The 11,206-nt window shown below is 34.7% G+C and overlaps 1 pseudogene; it reads right to left on the minus strand.

The window, feature by feature from the left end:
* Positions 1–7,959: 7,959 nt before the first annotated feature.
* Positions 7,960–9,793, minus strand: LOC149257511 (FT-interacting protein 3-like; annotated as a pseudogene).
* Between the last annotated feature and the right edge of the window lie 1,413 nt (positions 9,794–11,206).

Genomic DNA, 11,206 nt, shown 5'->3' on the forward strand with positions numbered 1-11,206 from the left:
ATCAAGGCAATGGTTGTATGCTTCCCATTTTCTATTCATTAATATATACATCTAATGTTCACTTTCCATCAATGTCTAAATATTTATGCATTTAGCTTGATATTCCTTGATCTATCAAGTAGTTAATGTTTGATATATATTATGTATGCTCTGGTATCTCGTATTGTCCTTTGATCTCTCTTGCAAGTATTCAGATGTAAGGCATAAGCATGGAGCGAGCCTAGAAGCTAAGGGATCGAAGCCATCACCAAAGGATTGAGCAATTAGCATCATAGTGAGGTTGTAGAAATTTTGAATAATTTAACACATATTCACAGAGATTATCCTGATCATACAATTATAAGCGGAACATGTATAATACATAATCTCCTCTACGTTGATCATTAATTTACAGAAGCAGAAACATTCACAGGTACACATAGAAGCATCAATCAAACTCATTAACACAGTATGTATCTGGGGGAAAGCATCTCGCTAAAAACCCCACACTATCTGTATATTATATTCATTGAATCGTGTAACAATACATAGTACAATACTCCTCACAAGGACTCAGTACTATCTCCACATGCTACACACAATACAACTCAGATCTGATCTCCAAATCTATTCCACTTCTTGCCTGCCTCTCCAGCTCAACACCTACTCAAGAACTGATGAGAATGGCTTACCAAACTTGTATTTGACCTGCAAATAATCACTCACACTCTGTTGGACGTGAGCACAAACTACAATTCTTGATATTGGCCAATTCATTGTCATACTAAATCCCTCTGATTGTGCAAATCATCATGCACAACTATAGTCACACTCATTTTAAGTGGCGATATTGACTACATTCTCATCTCTTACATCGGATCGACAAGTAGTTTAGTGCATGAAATATGTAAAATGAAATCACAAGGCATAGAACCCCGGCAGCAGCGATAACGCGTCCCCTAGGAAGTGAAAAGCTTGATGACAACAATTATCCCTTTATTGACTGCAAAGGCATGAAAGATTCACCTATAAATCTTTTAAAAAGCAAATCTCTATGCAATATATATTTATAAATAAGTTTATCAAATTATATACATTTCATCATTACCATTCATTGTCATCATCATAAGCAATCCATATAAAGAAATTGTTTTTTCTTAAAAAATTTTAATTTTTAATATTAATTTTTTCATATATTTAAATTTTAATATCAAATATAAAAATAAAACTTTATTCTAAAATAAAACTCGTTGAAACAAAAAGTTAAATGAACAATGATATTCTTCATAAAATAAAACTTTGGAATCCCTCTCTTGCACCCTTTTTAAGTTATGAATTATATGATTTGAAATTTAACTAAAAAATAAAATTTCGTCGAATGAACCCCCCAATGTATTTTATCAAAATTTATATTTTATAAGGGAAAGAAAATTTACATAGAATCTTTTTACTAAAATAAATAGATAAGGTGTTGAGAGTGTCATCCCCACACTAGATGGTAACACATCTCTGTTACTCTCTAGTGGATGGTTCTAGGTATACACATTCATCCATGCTTTCTAACTTGTCCATGGTATTGCTACATCAGTGAAGGGCGGGTTTTGTGACCAGGGATGCCTTAAAAAAGTGGAGTATGGGACAAGGGATGGCGTAAAAGCCATAGGAATTACATGACAAGTGACAGTTTAAAAGCTGTGAAATATTAAATTCTTTTTCATATTATCCATGGAATGAGTTTTGGGGGAAATTCTGGTGTATGTAGTTAGCACAATTTTATATTGATGAAATGTTTTTAAATGTTTTTTTACTGCTTAATTTATTTGGGTCAAGTTAGTTGACATTATAACTTAATTTTGATATTATAACTTAATTTTTAAGTTGGTATCAACCATTCTTACAATCACTCAATTTTATAGACTTAACAAGATTTGAGGCATGTTATTTGGAGTTTTTATTTTTTTAATTTAACTAAACTTTACAGACTTAACAACAACTAACTTAATTTTTAAGCTAGTATCAACAATCAATTAATTTTATAGACTTAACAAGATTTGAGGCATGTTATTTGGAGTTTTTATCTTTTTAACTTAACTAAATTTTACAAACTTAACCAGAATTGAGACATATTATTTGGAATTTTTATCTTTCTCATTTAATTCAGTAAGAATTAAGACATCTTTACTTTTTATTTTTATTATAACATACCAACATGCCACTTTACATAAATAGAAACTTTATCATAAAATATCAACATGTCATTTTATAGAAATAGAAACTGTGCAAAAAATGAGGGCACATTAGTGGGACTACTGTAAAGAAATTCAAAACACCAAAACTCCAAAAGTAAATTTTTCTTATTCACTCAAATTAATTCCATGTCATATGAGACCAACAAAGTTATAAATTACTCTAATTACCTGATTAATAAAACCATTTAGCATACCTAAAAAGTATTAAAAAAATGATACAAGATAACTCACTAAAAGTCTATACTGGCAATTTCCCCTTTAAGGTGCAAAGATACACCTAACAAATATGCAACCAAATGTCAACTAACAAGAAACCAAATATGAACTAACATGCCCATTAACATGTTGAAATACTAACTTCTCTTACAAAAATATATAAATTAAATTATTCCAACAAACTTCAGTTAAAAATAAATAAAAAGTAAAAATGTAAATATCATAATCAATGGTGAATACAACATTCAAACTTCAACGCAAAACAAAATGACAAGTGAAAACTCAAATATCACAAAATTCATCACAAAAGAAAATGACAAGTGAAAACTCAGATATCATACCCATTTATGAAAGCAAAATAGTTTTGCATTAGTAATATCATCTTTAATGAAGTCTCCCAGCCACAAATACAAAGAACAACCCTTATATGTTTTGTAAAGTACCTTGGGTTTAAAAAAAACGATAAAGGGGCAAGATATAACCACTGTTGGACAATTGTTTCATTTTATTGGGAAACACACATATATAAACTTTAAAAATATTTTCATATGGTTACCTTATATCTATCCGTGAGCATAGTTCATTTACCACTAGACAATGTATTGACGAAGACAAGCCTAGAACTATCGAACCCTTCCCCAGAACATCCCAAGTTTTTTTCATCTTCGTTATGGCTCATGTTGATGAAGAGCTTCTCACTTGCATTGTCGTTGTTGTTCCTAAAGGGACTCCTGAGTATGCAGCTAAGGTGGACATGTGGTTGTGGGGCACTTCAAGTGGCGATATTGATAACATTGACATCTCTTCTAGTGGATCGAAAGCTGAGGTAGGCATGTGATTGCATGCATTTTAAGTGGCGATATTGACTACATTCTCATCTCTTACATCGGATCGACAAGTAGTTTAGTGCATGAAATATGTAAAATGAAATCACAAGGCATAGAACCCCGGCAGCAGCGATAACACGTCCCCTAGGAAGTAAAAAGCTTGATGACAACAATTATCCCTTTATTGACTGTAAAGGCATGAAAGATTCACCTATAAATCTTTTAAAAAGCAAATCTCTATGCAATATATATTTATAAATAAGTTTATCAAATTATATACATTTCATCATTACCATTCATTATCATCATCATAAGCAATCCATATAAAGAAATTGTTTTTTCTTAAAAAAATTTAATTTTTAATATTAATTTTTTCATATATTTAAATTTTAATATCAAATATAAAAATAAAACTTTATTCTAAAATAAAACTCGTTGAAACAAAAAGTTAAATGAACAATGATATTCTTCATAAAATAAAACTTTGGAATCCCTCTCTTGCACCCTTTTTAAGTTATGAATTATATGATTTGAAATTTAACTAAAATCCATCATCTTGTTGCATTCTCAACAAGCATTTCTTGTTACACACTTTTCAACAGGTTTCTCCCTCTCTTTGCATTTTTAAACATAACCTAGGAAAGTGTGCATTAGTTTGTTAAGTTTATTGCTAGACCCACTCATTGGGATAAAGAGATTGCCTCTATTTGCAAATGGGATTTATCTTCACAACACTCAGGGATTGGACACCTGGAGGTGTTGGGTTTCTCCTAGAGGTGCTATGGCACCTAAGGAAGTCAGCAAGGTCCTGTTGTGTCAACTCCATTTCCTTAAGGGCATCTAGGAGGTTGAGTCATATCATAGTAGCCATTCATCTCATGTTTACCCCGAGTAAGCCGATGAAAGTGGGTAGTTGTGAGAGGATGTATGTTACAATCTTTATGCATATGGTGAATTTAAAATTTAAAATCAGATATATATATATATATATATATATATATATATATATATATATATATATATATATATATCGTCCCCAACTTGTCGTCCCTTGGAAAATTTGTGGGTGTGTTATAGCCACACCGAAAAATTGTCCCCTCGTCCTTGTTATCCCCAAAGGAAGTGCAACATAGCTATAGTAAGTTGAATGGTATCATTCAACTAATTTAATTCCATGTCATATGAGACCAAAAAAGTTATAAATTACTCTAATTACCTGATTAATAAAACCATTTAGCATACCTAAAAAGTATTAAAAAAATGATACAAGATAACTCACTAAAAGTCTATACTGGCAATTTCCCCTATAAGGTGCAAAGATACACCTAACAAATATGCAACCAAATGTCAACTAACAAGAAACCAAATATGAACTAACATGCCCATTAACATGTTGAAATACTAACTTCTCTTACAAAAATATATAAATTAAATTATTCCAACAAACTTCAGTTAAAAATAAATAAAAAGTAAAAATGTAAATATCATAATCAATGGTGAATACAACATTCAAACTTCAACCCAAAACACAATGACAAGTGAAAACTCAAATATCACAAACTTCATCACAAAAGAAAATGACAAGTGAAAACTCAGATATCATACTCATTTATGAAAGCAAAATAGTTTTGCATTAGTAATATCATCTTTAATGAAGTCTCCCAGCCACAAATACAAAGAACAACCCTTATATGTTTTGTAAAGTACCTTGGGTTTAAAAAAAACGATAAAGGGGCAAGATATAACCACTGTTGGACAATTGTTTCATTTTATTAGGAAACACACATATATAAACTTTAAAAATATTTTCATATGGTTACCTTATATCTATCCGTGAGCATAGTTCATTTACCACTAGACAATGTATTGACGAAGACAAGCCTAGAACTATCGAACCCTTCCCCAGAACATCCCAAGTTTTTTTCATCTTCGTTATGGCTCATGTTGATGAAGAGCTTCTCACTTGCATTGTCGTTGTTGTTCCTAAAGGGACTCCCGAGTATGCAGCTAAGGTGGACATGTGGTTGTGGGGCACTTCAAGTGGCGATATTGATAACATTGACATCTCTTCTAGTGGATCGAAAGCTGAGGTGGGCATGTGATTGCATGCATTTTAAGTGGCGATATTGACTACATTCTCATCTCTTACATCGGATCGACAAGTAGTTTAGTGCATGAAATATGTAAAATGAAATCACAAGGCATAGAACCCCGGCAGCAGCGATAACGCGTCCCCTAGGAAGTAAAAAGCTTGATGACAACAATTATCCCTTTATTGACTATAAAGGCATGAAAGATTCACCTATAAATCTTTTAAAAAGCAAATCTCTATGCAATATATATTTATAAATAAGTTTATCAAATTATATACATTTCATCATTACCATTCATTATCATCATCATAAGCAATCCATATAAAGAAATTGTTTTTTCTTAAAAAAATTTAATTTTTAATATTAATTTTTTCATATATTTAAATTTTAATATCAAATATAAAAATAAAACTTTACTCTAAAATAAAACTCCTTGAAACAAAAAGTTAAATGAACAATGATATTCTTCATAAAATAAAACTTTGGAATCCCTCTCTTGCACCCTTTTTAAGTTATGAATTATATGATTTGAAATTTAACTAAAAAATAAAATTTCGTCGAATGAACCCTCAATGTATTTTATCAAAATTTATATTTTATAAGGGAAAGAAAATTTACATAGAATCTTTTTACTAAAATAAATAGATAAGGTGTTGAGAGTGTCATCCCCACACTAGATGGTAACACATCTCTGTTACTCTCTAGTGGATGGTTCTAGGTATACACATTCATCCATGCTTTCTAACCTGTCCATGGTATTGCTACATCAGTGAAGGGCGGGTTTTGTGACCAGGGATGCCTTAAAAAAGTGGAGTATGGGACAAGGGATGGCGTAAAAGCCATAGGAATTACATGACAAGTGAGTTTAAAAGCTGTGAAATATTAAATTCTTTTTCATATTATCCCTGGAATGAGTTTTGGGGGAAATTCTGGTGTATGTACTTAGCACAATTTTATATTGATGAAATGTTTTTAAATGTTTTTTTACTGCTTAATTTATTTGGGTCAAGTTAGTTGACATTATAACTTAATTTTGATATTATAACTTAATTTTTAAGTTGGTATCAACCATTCTTACAATCACTCAATTTTATAGACTTAACAAGATTTGAGGCATGTTATTTGGAGTTTTTATTTTTTTAATTTAACTAAACTTTACAGACTTAACAACAATTAACTTAATTTTTAAGCTAGTATCAACAATCAATTAATTTTATAGACTTAACAAGATTTGAGGCATGTTATTTGGAGTTTTTATTTTTTTAACTTAACTAAATTTTACAAACTTAACCAGAATTGAGACATATTATTTGGAATTTTTATCTTTCTCATTTAATTCAGTAAGAATTAAGACATCTTTACTTTTTATTTTTATTATAACATACCAACATGCCACTTTACATAAATAGAAACTTTATCATAAAATATCAACATGTCATTTTATAGAAATAGAAACTGTGCAAAAAATGAGGGCACATTAGTGGGACTACTGTAAAGCAATTCCAAACACCAAAACTCCAAAAGTAAGTTTTTCTTATTCACTCAAATTAAACACATGTGATACTTCTTACAAAATTTTGATTCATTAAAAGAAGAGATTTTATGAAATCCTGTTTGGTGAGGACTTTAGAATTGAACTGGATACTGGGAGGGTTAGGGTATGTTTAGCACTGTTTACAGGTTGAAGATTTGTTTCGTTCAATGCAAAACGGTAACTCAGGGAAGTTTAGGGAGTCTGACCTGCTTTCTCCATAGTTGTTGCATATGTGTTGCACAGTGATGCAAAATATTTACATGCTGAAATAGTTAATACAATGGTGTTGCACAGCCATACAGAATATGGAGATGGAGAAATAACTCACATCAATTGCATAAACCACTTCACAGATGTCACTGTAAGCATCCTAGTTGAAGTAAAGTGATTGAATTCGCTTTAAGCATCATAGTTGGAATAAAGTGATTGAACTATTTTAGTCGAAATGAAGTGATTGAACTATTTTGTTTGAACCTTAAGTTACAACTGCTTCTTCTTATGATTGAACTATTTTGTTTGAACCTTAATTTACAACTGTTTCTTCTTAGTTTTGGATAATAAACAGAGACTATGGTAATCCTGTGGTGGTCTTCCACTTTCTTCTTAGTTTTGGATAATAAACCGAGACTTTGGTAATCCTGTGGTGGTCTCTCTGGTGGAAGGATCTTCTCTGTGGTTACAAATTTAAATCTCTTAAAAACCAAATAAAGAGTTACTAATCTTGTGGCATAAGCGTTTCTTCTAGATCACAAATCTAAAAAAGATCAAAAATTTCAGACATTGATCAGATTCAACCACGTTCCCACACCAAATTAACTTGTTATTAATGCAGTCAGTCCAGTTAAGAAACATAATATTGGTTTATCTTCTGAAGAGACTATGGCAGAAGCACGGGTGGCTCCTATATAGTATCCAAAGCTGGAGCTGTAATGTAGGGAAAAGAGAGCACAGCTGAAATAGCATCCATTTTTTGTGTTGAAAAATATGGTACAGTTGGCTATACAGCGCATCAACTCTCCAGCAGTTCCAGAAGGAAATTAGATTATAAGAAAATTTACAAGCTCCTCCACTACACAACATGAGGAAGTGCCAATACATTAGATTAGCTGAAGGAGAAAAGCCTTGATGACATAGTCTCGGAACAGGAATGCTGGTAATTCTGCACTGTTGCAGCTATAAAATCATAGATAGATCGTCAATTACATCGGTTAAGAAATAACATGGAAATGTAAATTAAAGAAACATACACAACTAGAATAGTATATTCGCAGAACAAAAGCTAAATTAAAAGAACAGAGGTCTAGCTTCAGCAGACATGAAAGACCAAGCTATTTTTACAACAGACTATCGGTACGAGCAGGCAATCTCCTGAAGAAATTGAGAGGAGCAGAAGGAAGCCCGTGGCGGAACCTCGGATGGCGCAGGAGATACAGAACAAAAATCACTGCAGTTTGGAAGGGCGTGGTATAGAGAACTGTGGCAGCTATCAAGCAAAATATGACAAATATGGTAGTCGCTCGTGGATCGCTCCACCTCAGAAGATTTTGAAGCCTTTCTACTTCAGTAGCCATATCCCCCGCCATGGTCTGTATTCGCCCAGCAGACTCCCGGATTCGATCGTATCGCATTCTCACAACGTTAGAGGCTTTGCTAGTGGGGAATGTGTCGAATTCTTCACCGATTTCGTCAGGATGAACCAGTCCGGCCTGGAAGAGGCTTGTGTCCATATCGAGTGAGTGCCGTGGACGGAAACGAAATTGCCATAAGCCAATCAGGAACATGCAGAGGAAGACGGTAGGAAGAATTAGCTCTGGGTACCAGATGAGAATCAAGAAGAGGATGTGCACCAGGACGGTGGTTGCAGGGTTTTTCCAGAGGCATATATCGTTAAACGATCGCCCTACCGCTGTGAGAGGAGCCAGGATATTCATTATGCGGAAGAATTCCGCCTTACTGCGGCGCATGCTCCACATATGTGAATCCACATCCATGATATACTCCACCACTTCTCTCCTCAGAGGAGGCTCGGCTCGGCTCAGCTGCATTGCCGCTATCCGCATTGCCTGGTATGTCAAATGGTCAAACTGCCTTAGAGAAAGGGGACAAAGATAATGCATCTTCGGAAGCAATGTCTGTGTATAAATCAGCATCATGTTCATCAGAGACGAACAGGAGAAACGAAAAGCCAGATGAAGCTCGCCCACCTTCAGGACTCCTGAGGGATTAAACCTCAACAGAGGATAGGCATGCGTGTATACGCGATCTGTTTCGAGAGTCGAAAGGCGGATTCGAACCTTACCGATCCCGACATCTTTCACGGATGCTGAAGACTTTTCGTCTCCTTGAAGATGGCAATCGTCAAAAACACAAACAGCGATTACTGTACAGGGATCATAAACTTCCCAGGTATATTGCACATTCCATTTTGGACTGAAGGTATCAATCATAGTCCTGGTACGAACCCATTTCTGTCCATATTTTGCAACGCAGTAAGCATCCATTCTGTGTCGTCCATCTTTGCACTTCGTAGGAAGCAAGTTCTGAGCGCGCAAGATCTCAACCTGCAAAATACCAATGTTAGGCTTCCAGAGACGCTCGTCGGTCGGCCTCACATCGCCACTAATGAATAGGCTCGTCCAGCACATGATAGCCCCCATCTAAAGACAATCTCAGATAAATTCTACTCGCGGACTCCACTTCTTTCTTCTTCGACTTTCCCTCCCCCGGAGCAACAGCAGGGTTGTCAAGTCTGAACCATCGAGGATTCACAGGCTTATCATCCAGTCGTTTGTCTATGTTATTCACAGGAATCGTTACTCTCCCAAGAATTTCATCCTCAGATATCCCCAAACGATTCTCGACCGTGAGAATCAAACGTTGATATCCACGCGTCATGACGGGTTCGATAACGGTTTTCTTAATGTTTTAAAATATTTCTTATTAAATTGTACGGCTGATTTTATTTCAATCGTCTAACAAAAAGATCGGACGACTGCCATTAAGACAGAAAGGCATCTGGGGACTTCATCTCAGAGGGAAACGCCTTACGGCGTAAAAATAGCGCACAAGCCGTGAGCGATTTGTTTCACTGTTTATGTCATTGAAAATGTTGCTTGATGTGGGATGATTGCAGTGTTTATGTTGTCAACATTGTTTGGGTCGATGGAATAGGGAGAATGTATTATGCAGTAGCTACAGGTGGAGGGAAGGTTTTAGGTCATTCTGAAGGATATTACCCTGTCAATCAGTTATCTATGTTTTGGAAAGATGTGCCCAAAATGATATATTTCTTAATCAACCTTTGCCCTCTTGTTAATGAAACACTGAAACCTAAATTTAGTGAGCCGGGGAGGTGTCTTCCACTCAAGGGTTGGGTTCTTTTTGTGACCATTGGGCTTCCGATTGCCATTTTTGGTCGAGCAATCATTCTGGAACATGTCTCCAAAAGAGTACTCTTTTTCTTGCATTTATTTGAAGCTGTTTATTTTACTTTACTTTTTGTTTCATTTATCTTAGAGGTTAAATTTAGTTTTCCTTTATTTTTTTAAGAGTTAGTTTAACCTTTAACACTCTTAGCCAGAGATGTGGTCCCTGTTTTTCTTAAAATAAAATACTGAAACCCAAAATTGATGAACAAGGGAAATATCTTCCACTCAAGTTAGTGATGTTTTTGTCACCATAGGGCTACTATTCCCATTTTTTCTCAAGGTGTCACTCTGGAACACGTCCCCAAGGTAGCACTCTTTTTCTTCCATATATTTGAAGTAACTAACTTCTGTTTGCTTGCTACTTTTTTTCTTTGTAAGTTTCAAAAAACATATCCCGAGGGGTTGTAGCCTGTAGGGCATAGTGTGGCTTAGAAGCCACGAATGAGTGGAGTCTATTCTGCTAAAACAAAACCACTAGCATTGATTGATGACGTCCTCCTGGGTGGGGTTGGCCATCATCGTCAGACTGACTTCCTCAAAAAGCAGCCACCAGAGCTAAAATTATAGGTGGAGGGCACAGGGTTGTGGTTCCTTTTTTGTCTTTGTTTGAATGGATCTTGCATCCATTTTCGACTGTTGAGGATTTGGCAAAGGGATCTTGATGTTTTGAGGTCCTCTTCATTCATTTGTCTCAGAGTTTCAGGTGACTTTGGATTTACTTCTTGTGGTTCCTCTTCCTCACATGTGGTCTTCTGCTGGTGTGTGAGAGTCTAGGATATATTTTTCCAGTTGGGTTATCGGTCCGGGTCTATGGCTGCTATTTCTCCTTGTTAGGTTCTCAGTCCTTTTTCGTCGTTGTTTCTTGTGCCTGTTTTCTTTT

This window comes from Pinus tabuliformis, chromosome 6, assembly GCF_031772625.1.
Source record: "Pinus tabuliformis cultivar Carrire ecotype Pingquan chromosome 6, CPIR1, whole genome shotgun sequence".
In the NCBI taxonomy this organism is placed as follows: domain Eukaryota; kingdom Viridiplantae; phylum Streptophyta; class Pinopsida; order Pinales; family Pinaceae; genus Pinus; species Pinus tabuliformis.